The following is a 21,312-nucleotide window of genomic DNA, read 5'->3' as shown; positions in this document are numbered from 1 at the left end:
CAAATGCATTGATGAGCTCTTGTAGTTTTCTGGTGAAATCGTTAGGATGTTCTGTGTATCTGCAAACAGTGACGGTTTTACTTCTGCAATTTAGATTCCTTTTATTTTCTTCTCTGATTGCTCTGACTTCCAAAACTATGTTGAATAAAATTGAAAGAGTGAACAATCCTTGAACAAATTATTATACAGTTTTGGAAGTCAAAGTCCAATATGGGTCTCACTGGGCTAACCTCTAAGTTTTATTAGGGTTTCATTCCTTTGTGGAGGCTGTAGAGGAGAATCCATTTTCTTACCTTTTCTAGCTTCTGGAGGCTGCCCACCTTCCTTGGTTGATGGCCTCCTTCTAGTTCAAAACCACCTATAGCCAGTGGAGTCTTTCTCACATTGCATCATTCTGATGTTGACTCCTCCCCTTCCATCTGTACATTTAAGGGCCCTTGTGATTTCACTAGCCTGACCCAGATAATCCAAGATAATCTCCTTATTTTAAAGTCAGCAGATAATTAAGCTAATTTTAAGTTAGTAATTGAATTAATTTTATGTGTAGCATGAGACAAGGGTTGGTATTCATTTCTTTCTATGCTAATATCCAAAATTTCAGTACCATCTATATACATAAAGTAAAACCTATGCAAATCTTAAATTCTTTTATTTTCTCACTGAATTACCATGATACCTTTTCTTTAAAAAATACTTTCTTTTGAAGTATAGTCAATTTACAGTGTTGTGTCAGTTTCTGTTGTACAACATAATGCTTTGTTCACACATGAGCATACGTATATTCCTTTTCATATCCTTTTTTAACAGTAAGTTTCTACAAGATATTGAACATGCTTCCCTGTGCTATACAGTATGAACTTGTTGTTTATCTATTTTATATATATTAGTATCTGCAAATCTCAAACTTTCTTGAAAATCAATTGTCAATCAAATGTCAATGTGGATTGATTTTAGGATTATTTTTTCTATTCCACTAACCTATGGGTTTATCATATCACTAATTCTATACTCTCTTAATTACTACAGCTTTAAAGGAAGTTTTGAAATTAGGTAGTTTAAGTCCTTCAATTCTTGTTTTCCTTTTAAAATTGTTCTGGTATTCTAAATTGAATTTTTGTATAAATTTTAGAATCAGTTTGTAAATTTCACAAAAAATATTCAGTTTTTATTGGTGTTGAATTTTACTAATAGATCAATTTTCTGAGGATTGATTCCTTATTAGTATTGAGTCTTGCAATTGATGAACATGGCTTATCTCTTCATTTAGGTCTTTGTCAGTTTCTCTCAGCAGAGTTCTTTACTGTTCAGTGAAAAGGTTTTTTACAACCATTGTTAAATATATTTCTAAGCATTTTATGCTTTTGATGCCAATGTAAAACAGATGGCTTAAAATTTTATTTTATAATTATTTGATTCTTATACATGGAAGCAATTAATTTTTATATATTAAACATATCATGTGACTTGTCAAATTTATATATTAGCTCTGGTAGAGTTTTTTTAAAAAAAAGAAATATATATATATATATTCCTTAAGATTTTCTTTCTGTATGACTATCATCTACACATAGTCAAGATTTACTTCCTACTTTCCAATTGTTATAGCTTTTCTTTCTTTTTTCTTGCATTATTAGGGACTAGACCCTCTAGACCCTTGAATAGGAAGAGTGATACAATACATCTTTGCCTTGTTCAAAATATTTGGGGAAGGAGAGTGTTTAATAACCATTATTGTGTATTTTATAAATGTCCTTTATCAGATTGTAGAAGCTCCCTTCTTTTCCTTGTTTACTTAGAAGATTAATCATAAATATATGTGAAATTTTTCAAATATTTTTTCTGCATTCCCTGACTTCTGGCTTGAATGTTTTCTGATAAAAACTCCACACTTGTTTGCATCAGTGTTCCTTTTACATAATGTGACATTTTTCTCTTATTTAAAATTTTTACGTTTATAATTGGCTTTCAGCAGTTTGACTATGGGGAACCTTGGCATGTCTTTTTTCGTGTTCATTCTGATAAGGCTTGGCTAAGCTTTCTGAAGCTGTACATTTATTCCATTATTTCTTAAAATATTTATTTATGCTACATTCTCCCTTTTAATGCCTTCAGGGTCCAAAAACACTCAAAGGTTAGACCTTTGGGAAATTGTTCCATAGGTTTCTAAGGCTTCTTCAATTTTAAAATATTTTTGTTCTTTCTTCTTCTAGTTGCATTATTTCTATTGATTTATATTCAAATTCTCTGGTTTCTCCTGTGCCATTTCATTTTCTTTTTATTCAGACCATCATTAATTTTCCTTCAGGTATTGTAATTTTTAGTTTAAAAATGTTTGATATAGTTTGTTTTCATGTTTAGATGCACATTTTCCTGATAAAAATTTCTGTGTTTTATTCATCATCAGTGCATTTGCTTTTCCATCATGAAACATAGTTATATAATCTGTTTTAAAGTTCTTGTTTGATCATTTCAGCATCTGGATCATCTCTCAGTTGAGATCTGTTATTTGTCTTTTTTCTTGAGGATGGTTGCTTTCTCCTGGATAGTCACAATTTGGTGGTTTTTTGTTTTTTGGTATCCTAGACATTATGAATGCATGTAGTAGAGACAGTTGATTCATTTATATTCCTCTAAAGCTAAATAGTTTTTTTTTAATCATATGTCCATCATCTCCTTCATTTATCAAGGCTTTTATTTTAAAAAGAAAAGAAACATGAGGACAAAATACTCAAACTTCCTTGAATATCTTACTACTGAATCCTTTATACCCAGGAGAAATGTATGGGGCATCTGTGAAGGCTAGAACAATTTCGTTATTTCTTCTCCACCAAAAAAGTGGATATTTTGTGCCAGATATTATCCAGATGGAGTGTTCTCACGCTAAGTGGCTAAGTGGTGTAGAGTAGAACAAAGCTTTTTTTTTTTTAAATTCTTGTTTTAGAATAAATTAAATAATGAATAGAATTTTTTTAAAGCAATGAAATTTTGTATCAATATATCTTAGCTCATTTTGTATGACTTTTGTCCATCTGTGAAGAGGAAGGAGGGTGGAGGAGCAGTTACTTCTGCATGCTTTATTTCACACCCATGTGCTGCTGTGTTTGGAAGGGCACCCATTATGTACAAGGAGCTCCATGAATACTTGCTGAATATAAAAGTGAATGTATAGGGGGTAATAGAGGCACAAGGAAATTTCCTGTCTACCCCCTTCCTTACTCCTCCCCATCTCCTTTTCACTGCACATAAACAGTGTTATTTCCCATAAGGTAGTTTCAGCACAAGAGTAATAGTTTAGTGTTGCTTACTTCTTAAACTTTACCAACATGAATTTTCCCCTTGGTTGCAAATGATGTTATAATTTCTTATGTCAGCCTGGTGGAGGTGAATGCTGCAGTGAAATGAGAGAAATGATTATGTTTTTAATTCCACAAGCACATGTACTGAGATACCTTTTATACCATATCATTGTCTTCCCCAGGGCTTATAAATGATTAATTTAAAATAGTTCTCCAAATGGTTACTATTTATTAACACTGATCAAGAAAGATAACATAACTAATATAATATAATAAAATGTAATGTAATATAATATAATATAATATATATACACATCAAGGTAATATGTGTATATGTGCATACATATGTATGTATGTGACTGTATATGTATTTATATATACATAGTATGTGTGTGTATATCTATCTGGGTTTGTATATACGTATCCTATCTAATCATATTTTTCACAATGTACGTTTGTTGATACAGTGTTCTTTTAGATCACAGCTTGCTTTATTTGCTTTCAATTATGAAACCTTTAGAGCCTTCCCTTTTCCACCAACTAAAGTAATTATGTCCTCTCTGAAACAGAATAAGTGTCATTTACTGTTGCCTTTTTTAAAATGACAACTTTAAAATTGTTTTCATTTGCTATTGTTAAATACACATTTCTTCTTGGAAAAAGGAGATGTGTCATGACTAAACTGCCTTAATTGGGAAGAAAGAGAGAAAGAGACAGAGGAGCACTGTGGGTTTAAGGTGTTCTAATGATTTGGTTCACATAACCCTTATGAAAAATGAAAACTGCTCATTTTTCTCTGACTTCCTGTATTATGCATCAGGTGTGGCTCCTGGAACCAATCTCAAGAAACAATTTGTCACTGTGTATAATTCCTATGCAGCATAGCAAAATCAAACAATTCGTTATGTTGGTTTTCAGAAACAGAAAAATAAAAATAGTCAAAGCTCTCCTTCCATTTCCACCTCGGTAAGGAAATCAGTGTTCCCTCTTCATTCAAGCTGGAAATGAATTAACTCTTCCTGGACACAAATAAGGACATGTGTATCTGTTCTTGCTCTATTGCCTTCTGGCTACTTGTACTAGCGCTGGAGAGTCTTACTCATTTAGGGATCACAACTTGGACAATAAGAAGTCATCATCAGCAATTTTTAAAAATACCTTGAATGTACAGAATTCTTATGGCACCCCAAGTTTGATTGCATCGCTTCTATGACTTAAATCAGATTGTTCTAATTATAACCTAGTTATAAAAGCGGTTTTGTCATCCTTATAAAGAGTCTAAAATATAAATGTCAAGTGAAAACAAACAGACAAACAAACAACATCCTCTGTAGTCTCACATTCACTGTTAAGGAGAGCAGCAGTGGGCAAGACAGCCCTAGCAGGGTACGTATAAAGACCAAAGACACAATGTCCAGGCTGTCGAGAGCCTTTGAGGGTTTATGGAGGCTGGGCTGGCAGGCGCTGGAGCAGGAGGTTTTGGTGACTGGGCCCTGGGAGACCTGAGCTCTGTCCTACAGCGCACCTCTGAGTGATTCCCCACCAGGGCCAGAACCGGCATCCTTATTACCGCCATCAGCGCTTCTGCAGAGCGCTGCTGAGTCCCGAGGGTTGAGTGTAAGTTGAGTGGAGGAAGTTAGTCTTGCCAGGAGTGGAAAAACACAGCCTTAGCCCTACCGTTAGCCTTGCAATTCTTTCTAGCAACTTTGTATTGCAATAAAATGTCACTTGTAATTTTTCATGACTATTAACAGTTTTGTTTTGTGTTATAGTAATATAATAAAATAAATTTACATGAAGTGACTTATTAAGTAAGTATCTTACTCAGGGATATTTGACTTGTTCCTAATTTTTGATACAAAAGAATATTGAGACCAACATTTATCTGAATTACTATTAAATCAAGATAGATTACTAGCAGTTAAATTACCAAGTTTATTTTTTATTTCTTTATACATATTGCTAGATTTACACTCGTACCCTGTAGATATTAGCAACCTGATCTACTGTACCCTAGGCAATATTAATATCACTTGACAATAGCTTCTCATTGTTAAATGAAAATGAATTTTTATCATTGCACTTATCTGACTACCTTCCCTTATTAATGAGGATAAATATTTTTCCCCCTTTTAACAATTATTTTTAATATTTAAATATATTGTCTGTTCATGTAATACTGCTGTTTTTCAAATGGAGATTTCAGTGTTTTCCTTGTTGATTGATAAGATTTTTACATATTAAGAGTGATCATCAAAAATAAATTCAAAAAAAGGGTATTCATCATTTCTCTTGTAGTTGTGAATAACTTTTTACAAACTGGCTTTTGTTCGTTTCTTTTGTTTGGTTTTTGATAATTCTTGATTTGCAGAAATTTTGTCTTTTATGCTTGCATGTCTATTGACTTTTTTGTGGTTTTTTTCCCCTATTGATTAATTCTTAAAAGGCTATCCAATTTAGATTACAACACCCTTATTGTCTTCTAGTTCCATTTTATTTCGTTTAACGTTCTAATCTGCTTCTAGTTGACTTTGTTTCATCTATCACAAGTAGTTAATTATTCTTGCATCGTGTACGGGTTGTGGTAGTAATAGTAGTCTAAGAATAATAATAGTGGTAGTCAATGTGTACTTGCTACGTGCAAAACATACTACTCTGTGAATTACTTGTGTTACGTCATTGAGTCCACCAACCCAATGGGAAGCTTATTATTACTATTTTACAAATGAGGAAATTGGGCTTACAATAGCTAGAACCACATGCTGCAAGAAGTAAGAATGAAAAGTCAATTTGTAGTCTTTCTCATTCTCCTAATGGCCCTGTTTTATATGAGGCATTTTGAACATACACACACACATACCCACACACATCAGTGAGTAAATACTTATTAGGCAACAAATGAATATTTTTAGAGCATAGGCTTCTGAAATTAGAACCAGTCAAGCAACTGGCATGTGGCATCTATGCAGATGGATCACAGCAGCCTGTCACCAGCTGTGCATGTCAGACACTTAAGCAAGTTTGACACTTGTGAGACAGATGGTGAAAAAGACAATTATAAGTATATATTCTGGATTTTTTTTAGCTGCCGTAATACTGTCTATTTTGTCAGTGCAACAATTGGCATGTCTTGCTTGTCATTCATCTTAAAAATATATGTATATATATGTGGATATTATATACAATCCTACCTTAATTTTGTGTTCACCTTTCAAGATGGTTCAAAGTCTATGTACTTAAAAGATAACTGTCCAGGTAATTTATATCTGTTCTGACAACCTCACCGTCCGCCTTGCTAGGCTGTACAATACTGAGGAACTGATGGATTCCAGTTGGCCTCTAAAAGGAGAGATGGAAGTGTTATGGTGCATTAAAACAGTGTGAGTTTTGTGTCGGGAAAACTTAAAATCATATCGTAGCTCTGCCATTACCTAGCTGTGGAAATACAAGCAAATGACTTAAATTCTTTGCACCTTAGCTTTCTTATAAATTCAAAATAAATAATAATAATATCTGTAGTGTTGATGACTATGAAAATATGAATTATGGCACTGATAACAGTGATAATAAAATAGTGAACACGTTATATATGTATATATAAATTATGTCTATATTGGCATGTATGTAAGTTATGGCCAGCACTATGCTGATTGCTAGGTTCTGGGCTAAGTGTTTCAAATATACTATCTCCTGTAACATTCTAAGCTATTCTTCAAGGTGAGTACTCTTAACATCCTCATTTTATAGATGAAGAAATTGTAGTTCATCATACCTTAAAATCACATTCAAGATTATGCGGGTGCTTAGCTGAGAAACCAGAATTCAAACTCTGGTCTGAAAAAAAGAAAGCTAAATTCTTCAGCCTTCCATAGATTGTTTATGTTTTTGCCACACACTCAACATGATTTATTCCTGTTTAGTAGCTGCCACCATTCCTTATATTTTTTGGCATTTTTCTTCCCTTAACGTGTGATTCAAAATTTCTAACAGAACCAGTGATGACCAAAGGCCTAAGAAGACAAGTAAAAAGTATTTATCATTGCATAGATTTTAATTTTATTTATTCACGACAAACACAAGTGTGTTTAAAACAAGAAAGAACATACAGAATGTGATTTAAAATTTTCTGGACCCTTAGGTAAGACTTCTTATAATATTCTATAAAGTCTCCATATTTATATCATAAATAAGTTTGACTTGTGATTCTAGTGGCCCCACAAAGTCCTTGAAAAAAAAAATAGCAACATTTACCAAAAAGAAATAACCATCTTGATTACATTTCAACTAGAAGCATTATTGACAAAAATTAATTTTTTTCTATGTTAAACCCATACAGAAAATTGTACAATGGAGAAAATACCTTTGCAGAATGAATTAAAATAGTATGAGCAACTATGTGTAGATAAATAGCTTATTTTCTCCAGTACATTTAATTTATGTCGTAGAGTGTGGGGTTACCTCGCCACAATCTGCAACACTCTCTGTACAGGATTTTGCTCCTAAAAGCTGGCAGCATCCAGGAGTGCGGGTTCTTAACATCTCTAGTTAGAAAGGAAAACCACAGGGATATGGCAAACTTTGCAGTAACCTCTGTCCAGGAACGAATATTAACTTTTCTGGGTTATGGACTACAGAGGACATAAACATATGGGAAACCCATTTCTGAACATGGACATTCTATGTTTGTGTGTGTTACAGGGGCCTCTCTGACAAAACTAGTTGCAATTTCTCATGTTTTCAGATGTCACAAGCCCTTAGTTTTAAACTTTACTCTGCTCTATCAACCACAACCTAATTGCAGAATCATAAAATTTATGAACTGATTATTCCATTCCTCATTAGGAGTTACTCCTTTTAAAGTTTTATGGTTCATTTTATAGTTTTATGGTGTCAAATTACCACACATGTTCTGATAGAACTGAAATTTTTGCACTAGGGCCATCATCCTCCAAATTTTCTATAACTTTCACACATGGAAATATCTTTGTCATCAAATGTCCAGGGTTGCTTTTTTTTTTTTAATTAAAATAGGCAGATTAAGGTTATTATTAATGAGTCCTTGAAAATGCCCCCTACCGATGAGTGAATAACAAAATTTCATTGTTGTATGGGGTGTATTTGTTCATAAGCTCATGGTTGTAATTCGCTATGTGTTATTCTTAGTACAAATTTTTGAGATTGTTGCTGACATCATTGTAACTATTTGGCACAATGTGAAATTGTGGACTTTTGTATTAAATTCACGTTGGATCAGCAATTTGTATAATTGCGATTTCTTCTAGGTTCAAAACTTTAGCATCCAAACTTCTACTTCATCTAGTCAGATTCTAAAATTAATTTGTTTACTAATAACTTTTTTCTGATAATGAATATAATATGCACTGTGTTCTGGTCTAATGCATATATGCCATATATGTGTATATATATATATGCTGATTATTTCTAATATTTCATAAAAAGGTATTTTCTTTCCATTCTCACTGTCTCTATTTGGTTGAGTATCTAGTTTTTTCACACTTTTCATCCAGTAACCTCTACTCCATCTTGATTAGTTATCTAATGCTGTGTAATAAGTTACCTGTAAATCTTAGCAAATTAGAACAACACTGTTTTATTAGTGCACAATTTCATGGGCTGGGAACCAGTGAGCAGTAGAGCTGGGCGCCTCTGGCACGTGGTGTCCGTAAGGTTGTAGTAAAGCTGTCAGCCAGGGCTGTTGTCTCATCTGAAGGCTCAGCTGGTGGAGGATTCCCTCTCAATCTCATTCACGTGGCGCTTTTCAGGTCTCAGTGTTTTCCTGGCTATTTGTCGGTGACTTCTGTTTCTCGCACATGGGCCTCTCCAAAGGCTGCCTGTCATGACATGACAACTGACTTCTCTAGAGTAAGCGATCCAGTAAAAAGTAGGTGAACCCAAAATTGCAGCTGCAGTGATTGTATAAGCTAATCTCAGAAATGACACACCATCACTCCTGCTGTATTCCTGTTCACTAGAAATGAGTCACTAAATTGAGACCACTCTCAAGAGGAAATCTAACGTCCATCTCTTGAAGGGAGGCATATTAATGTGTTCATAGGCACATTTTTAAAAGCACCACACCCATGCTGTGTTACACTCACAGTCATCGTTCGTAAATGCTACTAGGTCGAACATTTCAATGTAAATTATTTTCCTAGTATAATATCACAACTTACCTGTATTCAGCCTATGCCTGGAAAAGCTATATGTCTACCAAAGTAAAGAAGAAAAATAACTTTAATTTCGTATTTCTGATGCAATTAGATCTGTGCAAATAGAATAATCATCCACCAACTTGTTCAAATACAGTATCATAGCAGGGAAAGCACAAACTGCTTCTGGGGGAGTTTCCATTCTTGCACTATGTAGTAATGACAGCTTATATTTATTTCCTTCTTATTATCTGCTGGTCACTGTCCCAAACACTTTGGGTACTTTATTTCACTTAATTCTCAAATCAGCCCTAAGTAAGTGGTATCATATTCCTTATTTTACATATAAGAAAACCTAGACCTAAAAGAGTTCAGTAAATTACCCAACGTCTTACCTAATAAGGAGAGATACAGGGACTAAAGTACAGTCTGGTCTGTTAACCAGCAAGTCCTTCTTGACTGTTACCAAAGGGATGTGCCCATGGTTTGAAACTTCTCCATACATCAATAGAAGAGCTTTCTCCTACTACCACTAGACTTGTGTAACTCTTGACTAACTTGTGTAGATTGTAGGTAGATCCATAAGTTGTTCTGTAGTCCATCCAAGTAGCTCAACTGATTTAAGCGCTCTTTTAAAAACCACAGTGTTAGTAAATTTAAGAAAGAGGTTTATTGGGTTAGGGGACTAAATATAAAGCATAAAAATGAGTAACTAGCCCTGGCAACAGGGAAAGAGGAGTGGGGAAGGTACCACGAAGGCCAGAAGAAAGAAAACATTTTTCAAGGTTGGTGACCATCTGAAGATAAATGTGTTAGCTCAGTGGAATTTCTTTCTTAACCTGGTTTTGGGAAATTGGCCACTTTTGCATACAGATTTAGGTTGTAAACATCAAATGAATATGGAAAACATAAATGGGAGACTCTTGTTTGAGTCTTTCCTTATTTACATGAGTGGTACATTTCACATCAGCTCTAAATTCTTTGATCTCAGAAATACTTGTTCATGTCTTGCAAGCTGAGTGTGAGAGTTAAGCAACTTGCTCAATGGTTTCTTAGCTAAGAAGTAGCAGATTCAGAAAAAAAAAACAACACTTTGTCTAACTTCAAAGTCAAAGCTGTTTCACTATATCAAACTGTCTTTCTAAAAATAAAGTAAAAAGATAGTTGTATTCTCTCTGAGAAGCAGGATGGACTTGGACCCAAAACTTGATTCAGTTGTCAAGACAAATGATGCCACACATGCAACAAAAAGGTATGAAGAGCTTTCTTACTTGTATGATGAGGCGTTCATGGGAGAGCAGGACTGGCCTCCAAAGCTAGTCTGAATGTAGCCTGAGAGAGCAGGGAAAGAAGGCTGGCCTGGAGTGTTTGTGGTGTTTAGGGAGAAGGGATGCAGTAAGAGTTCCCACACTGGCATGGGCTTGTGTGAGCTTCAGCTTCCACAGGCGCTAAAGGAGGGAGCACCCAGGGTTTCTCATCAACTTGCCAAGATGTTCCGCAAAAAGGGAAGACGGGAACATGAAGCTTCAAAGATGGCAGCGCTCAAACATCAAAAAATGGAATCAGACTCTATTGCTATTCACTCTGATGTCTGATTGATGACTAATATGAACCATTTACTATTTAATTGAGTATGAGCTTGTGCAAATGAGGCATACAGCCAGAGCCAGGAAGGGAGATGAAGCTTCTGTTGAATGTCTGTGCAAGAGCCCAGCGTCTTGGACTCTGGGAAGTGAAGTGAGTCACTATTGATAATACGTGGAAATCCAAAGACATTAAAGAGTGTCTTGATGAGGACTTACGTTGTGACTTTAATGTGCACAGAGATATATGTAACATTGATGTATATTCTGAGTGTCTATAAGGCAAGAAATTCCCAGAATTCTTTACCCCAAAGTGCACATCCTTGGGCACATTATATTGATGCTGTTGGCCAGATCAGACAGCAAGATTATTGGCAATGACCCAAGAGTCAGAAAAAATGTGCAGATGTGTCTGACTGTTGGCCGGGGGTTCAGTGGTAAGATGCTTCCCTGAAATTTGACCAGTTGTGCTGACCCTTGTGTTTGTCCTTTCTCAGGGTCATCCTGGGTAAGCAACACAAAGTAGCAGCTTCCCAGTGAGTGTGGTGGTGATGGCATCAGTGAAGTGTATGAATGCTCATTCCTGCTCACTCAGTTTGTCCCAAGAGGCTACCCAGGCAGACCAGGGGCTGAGGAGAGCGGTGGCTCCCTCTGGATCATATGGGGACCTCCATGGGTGGGACCACAGCATTACGACTGTAGTTTCCCACCAAATCACTATTCTTTCCACATTAAAGAATGGTCTAAATTGGGCTGCTAAATGGAGAATTAGTGGAAATGATCATCCCTTTTCCTAATGGGTCTTGTGTAACAGGTTTCATTCCTTGAAAGTCCTATTTCACTTTATGTTGGGTTGCATCCAGTATTTTAATGGAGAGCAAGGGGGTAGGTCCATGGAGTCTGATTGTGTCTAGTCCATCTGTAAGTTGCCAAAAGATTAATTTAATTTTAATTTATTACTCATTGCATAACACTGTCCACATCCACTATGCGTTATTTTAGGGCTCCGGATGTTACAGATCATGGGAATTTAGGCAAGGCAGTAGTTCCAGTGGTTAAGGTGAGGCATACTTGTTTGTCCTCTATTTTATATTCAGTGATTCCCCTGAGATTGTAGGTAGTACTTTGTTTAAATTTAGTGGAATCTCACTATAACTGTAATCTGTGCCCAGTAATGATTAAGGCCATGAAGTTTTTCCAGTTGTTGCATTTTGGCAGATGTTGAAGTTAATTCAGGATCTGTTTTGCAGGTGTGCACAAGCCAATCATTCCCCTTTCATATTTTTGTTGTATAAGTTATTTTTAGTAAATTTTGGATTTCTAATTCAAATTGTGGACCTGTTTCAATTTTTTTAAATTTTTCTCTTTTGTCTGTATGTTTTTCTTCTTTCTCTCTCTTTTCTCTCTTTTTGGTGGTTACTGGATGAATTTTGAGGAGACTCCTTCTACCTTGCTATTATGTATAAATTTCTTCCTCCAGAGAGCCTCCAAGTAGCATCATCAGGTTGAAGGGTCTCCTCTGTGGAAATGTTTAACCCATTGGTTGTGCCCCAGGGTTGCGTCAGTGTTTCTGGGTAAGGATGTTTCCTGGAATTAGAGGTGTAGGCAGCACTAGCAGCAAAAGCATTTTGTAGAGTCCTAATGAGACATCTGCCTTTAAGGAGAGCGTAGGTCTAGGTAATTCAAATCTTCACGTTATTGCTCTTCAAACAGCGCTCTTCCTTCTTCATGTGAACGACCATGCAGTGGGTCTGTATGTTGGACAGAGCACTCTACGAAACAGCTGTCTCGTGAGACATGTAACCAGTTGGTCACAGAAGAGGTGTTTTTCCTTAGAGTCTTGTGTCAGTCACAATTGATGTTGAAATCAAGACACATGATTCAATCTAAGACACATAGATTTGTTTGGGAATAGACACAAGTTCCAGAGCCACAAGAAAGAGGATCCAATCCCATACTCTTGTCCCTAAATGTCAAGTATTAAAACTTCCAACTTGGGGGACAGGGTAGAGCTCAGTGGTAGAGTGCCTGCTTAGCATGCCTGAGGTCCTGGGTTCAAACCCCAGTGCCTCCATTAAATAAACAAATAAACAACCCCCCCACCCCCAAATAAAACAAATACCCAAAACACTAAAAAGATGATTTAAAAAATCTTCCAACTTAGGCCAGTTAAATTTATAAGAGAGGCTTGGTAGAACCCAGCAAATGCAGCACAAGGTAAGATGGCTCCAAGTGCATGGTCACCAGTAGGCAGCAGAACCCATCAGCAGGTGGTGACGGCCACTGTCCAGACAGTCCTTCTCATGGTGCCCATTGTTGTGGTTGCTGTGAAGACAGAGCATTGGCCTCCACTCAAAATTTGCTTTCAAAAATCAGCTGCCAAAGTGGATGGGCACCCCCCTTGCCCCTGACACACACACACGTGTACACACACACACACACACACCCAAGAGAATACAAAAGGGTTAATTACTTATATGATGGAGATTTCTAGATACAGCAAGGGATACCTCCAAAGCTGGTCCAAAATGACTTGAGAAAGTAGAGACAGGTGACTGGTTTAGGATTTCTATGGTGTGTAAGGTGTGGGGCCAGTCTTGAAGGTTCTCGTGTCAGTAGAGGCTTGTGTGTTGTAAATTTCTATTGGCACCCAAGGAGAGAGCACCTAGGTTTTCTTATGAGAGTTTTGCCAAAGGTGGAATACAGGAGGAAGAGGGAGAAGTGAGACTTAAATACTGTTTGACAAATATTTTGACAGTCAAATACTGAAAAATGGAGTCAGACTCTTTGTTACAAAGATAGAGGCATTTCATCATTTTATTAAGAGCTTAGAGTGCAGTGGTCAGTGCTGATCTCTAAGCACAAAGCATTGTGAACTCCCGGGAGCAGGGATTAACACAAGCTGTGTAACAGAACTGCCCAGGACTTGTCCATTCAGATAACCCTGCGACACGACCAGCAAAGTCTTGGTGGTAGATCTTTCGTGAGGATGACAACTTCTCTACCAAGCATGCCCATTTTCAGTGCGATTTGGTTGCTTCCTTACTTCATAGAAAGAAGGCGTCTATTTCCTTTCCCCTTGAACCTGGGTTGGCTTGCATTGAACAGGAGAGTGTGGAAGAAGTAAGCACGTGTAACTGCCCGGGCTGGATATTTTCGCTCTCTTGGAACTCAGAACCATCGTGCTGTGTGAAAGTCCAGTCTAGTCTGTTGTAGGATAAGAGGACCCATGGAGGGAAATAAGGATGCCCAGGGGGGTGACAGCCAGCATCTGCCACTTGATATGTGAGTGAGGCTTCCAGCCACGGTCTAGCTTTTGGATTGCAGCCACACAAGCGATTCTAAGCAAGACCAGGTAAAGAAATCCCCAGGTGGACAACTCACAGAGCTACGAGAAGCAGTAAACTGTGCTTGCTTTAAGCCACTAAGTTTGGATGGGCTTTGAAGCATGACCATAGCTAATTAATGCATCCTTAAAAATAATGCAGTCAGTGAGGACTTTTAAATAAATTGATGTTGTTTAACCTAAGTGGCCCATGAAGCTAGTGTACACTGCATACATTCAATAACCTGCATATGTAGATGTTTAAGAATTTGGGATAGCACTGGACTTAAAGCTTCATTTCCATTAGGAATGCAAGAGTCCTTTATAGTTGTATTATATATTTTAATTCAGTTTGTCAAAGTCTTAGATTATACCAAGTTTTATATTAGTGGATGTAAAATAACTAAACCCATGTTATTAAGGAACAGATTCATTTTCTTTTAAATAATATAGAGCTCACTAAAGAAGAAAATTTAGAAAGAGAAGTGGAAGATAGACTGCATATTTTCTGCTCCCAGGCCCTAGGAGAACCGACTGCTGAAAAGAAATTCTTCATGGACTGTGTGTACTGAAGGAAGTCTGTGATGTGTGATCTTTATTTGCAGCCTCCTTGCCCCTCTTTTCCTTTTCCTTCCCTCTTCTATCCATCTCCTTCCTCTGCACTATTCTGTGCTCCTCTGTCCAGGTAGGTTCTGCTTAAGGGAAGACAGAACGAGAGAAAGTCCAGGGGTTTTATTCACTCCCCGCTTCTGCCTCAGCCCTGGGCACTGGCTAAGCTCCAAGGTTAGAATGAAGATGGAACAGACTGAGGCTTCCTTTGGGCAACTCTAACGCTGTTGCCTCCCCTGCCACACAGCCCAGGGTTTCTCACGGCTTCCTGCCATTGCTGTTTCCTGAATGTGTGAATACCCTTGGTAGGTTTCCTCAAGTCTCTCCAGACTCCTGTAAAGATTCCTTTCCCTGCACACAGTTCCTCAGGTAAACCCTCTGAGTCAGCCCTGTTCTTCTTGCCGATACCTCGATGATCTACAATACCCAAGAAATACTTGCAAGTGAAAAAGTTTATTGAAAAGCAATGTAATGAAAACAAACAAACTAAAATTATTTACAATTTCCCACCCTCCAGCCCTCAGCCCTTCTAGGCGTTTAGAGGAGAATCCACAGGAAATCTTCTGTTGATGAGATAAGCCAAGAGAGAGCTAAATTGCTCTGAGGAAGGAAGAGATGGTAGGCAGTGGGGTTACTTGTGAATAATGGGGTTGAGGGGAGGGAGTGCAGCTGAAGTCTGGGCCCCGCACGGGCTGGAGGAGGGAGAGAAAGCAAGAGGAGAGACAGGGCATTTGGAGTGAGGAGTGGCATTTTGGAGATACTTTCATTTCCCCAAGAAATCTCCAGCAATATTTTGTATTATTTTTCAATGTTTCTCAAGTCAAATCTAATTCTCAGTTGTGAAAACATGCTGGAATAGGTGCCAAACTGAGTGGAATTCAGATCAGAGAGTTACAGCTACCAGTTGGCTCACAATAGGATGCATAGACTGATCTCCACAGTGTGAAAAGTAATAAACTCTACGCCAGCAGACGCATAGAAAAGACAAATAGGGAGCAATGCCCATTGTATACCTTGACAGTGGATCTCTTTTTGGGATGACAAGAGGGTGGAATTGCGAGGAAACAAAAATCTATATCCATCTATCTATCTTTATTTCTACGGAATCTTGACTTTGTAAGTTAAATGTGAATTGTATTTCTAATCAGAAAAAAAAAAAAACAGCAAAGGTGATACATGGTAAATATTAGACACATTTTCTTGTTTGCACAGGGAAAGACCACAGCCTCCCTAGGAAATTCAGTGAGGCTCCTCCTGGCTGCGAGATGGTATCTAGTCTGTTAGGTAAAACGTCCTAAACATTGTGTCCAGCATAGGTATTATGTCATCAGATTTAATTCTGAAGACAAGTCTACCAGGCAGGTATTATTGTCTCCCCGATACAGACAAGGAACATGACCCTGAGGCGGGTGAACGACTCGCCATGAAGTTCACGTGGCCTGGAAGTGTCAGACCTGGGATTTGAACCTGGTGCTGACTCTCTCCAGAGCCTGACAGCAAATAGCTTCACTCTATTCCTCCCCATGAAATTTATGAATATTTCATGGCTGAGGGAAGATACATTACAAAAGAGCAGTGAATGGTCGTCGATTAATTTTAATTGCAGAGCTCAGTGTTAAAAGAGTAAATAAATGTGCTATAACCTCAATTGATCATGTTACTTTATAGAGTTGTTTATTCTACTGAAAACTTCTTGAAATAATGAGTTACTTCATCATTTTACATATAGATTTTTCTTCTTTTTCCTCTTCCACTGAAGTTTCTCTAGTAAAGTGAGCTTGAGTGCATTATACTATATCATAATTAAATTAATGGGTTTGTACGTTTCTTATAAAATTTTTTGCAAGAGTATATTAGAAAGAATGCCACCAAATGTCAGACAATTCTCTTATGCATCCTTTTCATGCATCCACTCATCTAATACTGAGAACTCTGCACGCAATGCTTTCTCTTAAGGTCTAGATGGCAGCAGAGGTACAATTATAAAAATTTAGCACACTATTGATAATTTACTCATGAAAAACAGAAAACTTTAAAAATCTTGAAGTCTGTTGAAGAAATTATACAAGGTTAAAATTGATAAGTGATGTATTTGTGGACGAGAGTATGTTCGGTAATTGCTTTATATTATTTATGGTATAAAAATTTTAACAGTTTTAATTTCAAGGGACTGCATGAGTTCATGATATTTAAAACACGCTTATTGAACTAAATTTTCCACTTTTTTCAATTTCTAGATTTGTGAACACCTTTAAACTCCTGTAGGAAAAAGATAAATCGGGTGAGGTTGAGTGAGAAAAGGTTTTGAGACCATATGAATTAAGAAATGCTAACATTAATTCTGCCTCTTGGATTCCTTAGAGTAACCTGCAATTACATTTAGGAGATTAAAAGCATCAACTCTCGCAGATGAACATCTTTAAAAGGTATTGTAAGATAGCACCTCACTAATTACTCATTGATTGTACCGTCTATTTAAGGCTCTATCAGATTTAATATAAAGGAACAGGAGAAATGAGACAATGTATTAACATAAAGTACATATTCCAACCAGGTAATGTTGACTTTTTGATCCGCTCTGGCTAAGAGTAGACTGTTCCTTCGCATCCACTAAACTGCTGCCTCTGTGTCCTGGGAGGAGCAGCAGGCTCAAACGGGGAAGCTGAGGATGGCTGATGAGGGGCTAAGGATGAAGGGGTGGACAAGGTACAGGACAGTACCCCCAGGAGGCAGCAACAGATACCAGCCTTAGACCTGGAGAGGCAAGTGGGGTGGGGCTCGGGACCCTGAGCCAGTAGCTGACACTGTGATTGTGGGCTGCTGGACAGGAGCTGTGGTCCTTAAGAAGGGCCAGGTACCTGAGGACATGTAGCCAGAAGAAGCCACGGGAATAATGGCCACGTCTTACTCTCTTCCTGACAGCAGACCCTCTGCTAATGCTTCCTTTTCACTGAACCCAGCTTGAAGCCATTGGGTAGAGGAGTTCATAGGTACCAGTTTCCACAGAGCAGGAGGAGGAGGGTAGAGATTCAGCTTGGCGGGGTGAATAGGGAACACCCTGTATAACCACTGCTTCAGTTAGCTCAGGCCGCCGTAGTGGAAAACCAGACTGCTGACTTAGACACCAGAAACTTCTCGTCTCACAGCTCTAGAGGCTGGAAGTCCAGATCAAGGTGTCAGCAGGTTTGGCATCTCCGGAAGCCCCTCTCCTTGGCTTGTAGATAGCTGCCTTCTCTCTGTGTGCTAATTAGCTCTTTATTGGATCAGCACCCACCCTAATGACCTCATTTAACTTTAAGTCTTTTAAGACTCTGTGTTCAAACACAGTCACATGCTTTGGTACTGGGGTGGGGGTTAGGACGTCAACATAGGAATTTGGTGGGGGCACAGTTCACCCCATAACAACCACCGACCATGTGATCACATGAAACTGAAGGAACATTTGCGGTAGTTGTGGTGCTGAAGGGACAATAATGGAGAGAGTAATAAAAATTGAGAAACCAAGATTATAAAAGTAGTGACTTACCATCAACATTTTTAAAGTCCTTGAATTTTAGTTTAAAAATTTTATAATTAACTTATATATCTATTACATAAACTTTATATAACATTGTTAACAGAAACGTGACTAATGCAAATACTGTTAAACCACGTAGAGAAAAACACTGAACTCTTCGATTTCAACAAGCCGATGATCTGTTCAAATGTTTTTCTAAATATCCATGGTTCCCGGTGGGAGGAGAATGCTCTGTGCCTTGATTTAAAATACACTCTTCTGATTGCCATATGCTCCAGAATGTGCCCCAGCAAAACTGTACACTAGGCCACGGTTTAACTTTCCACCAACATGGGGGGGGTCCTCACATTTTCTCTACCCCCGCTTCTTTAAACTCTATTAGGAGAATATTTGGTAAATAGAATTTATACTTAGTGAAATGGTAAAGCTTAATTTGTTACGTCATTTGCATTTCAACAGGGGACAAAGCCTTAAACCGGAATTTCCCAAAGTCTTGATTTCAGAGTACCAGTATCCTAATATGAATCCATGTGCCCCTTGAAAAAGAGATTCTGTGTAAATTAAATGCAGTTGAAATAATAAGCAATAGAAAATTGAACAAAATGCATAGTTTTAGAGCTTCGCAAAGCATGTTTTTATATTTAAGATTTTAATAATGAGAAAATTTTTCTTAACCTTACGTTAAAGTAAGTGATCAAATAAAATAGAGGAACATGGGCCATGAGCGGCAAGGGGCAGAGGACACGGGTGCTATTCCTAGCCCTGACTGTGCTGGGACCTTCTATCAAGTCCTCCTACTCCCAGCCAAAGCCCTAGTGGCCGGTAAACATGCCCCCGGGGCGATGAATAAGAGCCCTTTACGTTATGTTAAAGAGGGCAGAGAAAGACTGTCCTTGACCTCAGGGGACACCACCATACTAAGAATTCAACACCAACAGCAAAAAAACTGCTGTAAAAGATTGACTTCCCGTTTAGATGACAATTAAAGAGGATCTTTGTTTAATTCAGGAATGTGACTTGATAATAAGACCCATCCTTTCTGGAAATGCACTTCAAATCTTTGGAAAGTTTCTTAGGTCCCTGTTCCTATCTGTCACTTGGCAACCTAGCAGACATTGAGAACACTCCAGGGCACTTAATATTGTCAACTTAAAATGTGCCAAGTTCACCTTTCGTTAATAAAGTAGCATAATAATAAATGTAGAAAACACTAAAAAGTCAGCTCTGAAGTGGTGGTCTCGGTCTTCTCGCTAATTTAACTGCATCAGTCTGATTTTGCAGGACGGTGACATGACCACCACGTCCACGGGAGGCCGCAGAAGGAAGGGATGGCTGTGCGCGCTCTTCTTCCAGTCAGAGCTATGGTTTTTAATATCCCAGTTCTACTACCTACACACACACACACACACACACACACACACATCTGTTCTCAAGGACACATACACACTCACACAGACTCACACCCCAAGCCACACACACGCCGTCTGTGAATTCACAGGCACAGCTCATGGCTCGCAGTCTGGTTAGAGTCCATTTCTTTAAGAAGCTTTTTGCCAAGGACCCCGTGAGTACTTACTTGCAAGCAAGGGAATACTCTGGATCTTCTTGTAGCTTCTCCTGGGACAGAAAAAACAGGCAGCAAAGTGGTCTAGTCACTGCTCCTTCAGCTTCTGTGAGGTGGTCTCCATGGGCAGGTCCCCCAGTCCCGTAGCATCAGCGTTAAGAACCGATAAGCCAGGAATGGTTGCCTCCAGAGCTCTGCAGAACCACATGTTCCCTTCGGTGCCAAAGTGAAACTGAACCTTCTGAGAAAGCTGCTTAGACATTTTGTTCTAACGTATTTGAGAGCAGTCATTTAGAGTCACAATTTGTTATATTTTTTTTATCTCACAAGAAAGAAAAATCTGAACACACTATGAACGTTTGGAAGCATTAGGCCTTTAAAAGGTAATTTGACCTAACATCTCCTGGAATTAACTCATTTTTAATAAATTATATATATATATATAAATATATATTATATATATGCCAATGAATATAATCTTGAACGAACACTTACTGTCTGTAATTATTATACCCAGAGATGCTATCCAGATACAGCTGACAGGACTGCCAACGCAAATGTCTGTTACCCCACATTTTGGCAAGGATGTGAAAAAGGAAAAGCCTTAAAATTCATGTTCATAATGCTTACGCTCCAAGCAAACATGAGACATATTCCAGTGTGTAGGAAGGAGTTCAGTTTCCTCTTGGGGGGGGGGCCTTTCCGCGCAGGGGCCCCAGGAGAAGGCAGCTCCACTGGGATTCTGACATGAGGATTAGGAGATTCTGCAAGTCAGGAGACACGTGGCAGTGTTCCAAAGGCCCAGTACAGGTGTGCTGAGACATTTAAAGAAGGAAATGACTATACCTGGACCGTACAAGGCAGGAAAACTATATACACAGTAAGTGTGGATTTGAGCGTTTCTTTGTGTACGTGTGTACTAAAGATATACAGTACCCAGTCCCACTCTAATTTCTGGATAGTATTTCTATGATTCCTTATTTCCTCTCCATGCATAAGTCTTCTCTTCAGAAAATTATGAACTCCCCAAGAAGAGAAATTCTTCTTCTTTTCTTATTATAGTAGATGTTTCTCAACACACACTCTCTGCTGTGTGTCTAGGGCCTCCTCATTTATGGGTCATTTGTTTCTTAAAGGCTTCAAGCCATCAGGCCACAGTGAGGGTCCGAGTACTCCTACGGAGAAAGCACTTTATGTACATAAGTTCAACAAGCCCGCCCATTGGACTGCAGGTGTGTAGTGGAACGC

Source organism: Camelus bactrianus, chromosome 23 (genome assembly GCF_048773025.1).
Source record: "Camelus bactrianus isolate YW-2024 breed Bactrian camel chromosome 23, ASM4877302v1, whole genome shotgun sequence".
Lineage (NCBI taxonomy): Eukaryota > Metazoa > Chordata > Mammalia > Artiodactyla > Camelidae > Camelus > Camelus bactrianus.
Note: the sequence above shows the minus strand (reverse complement) of the source record.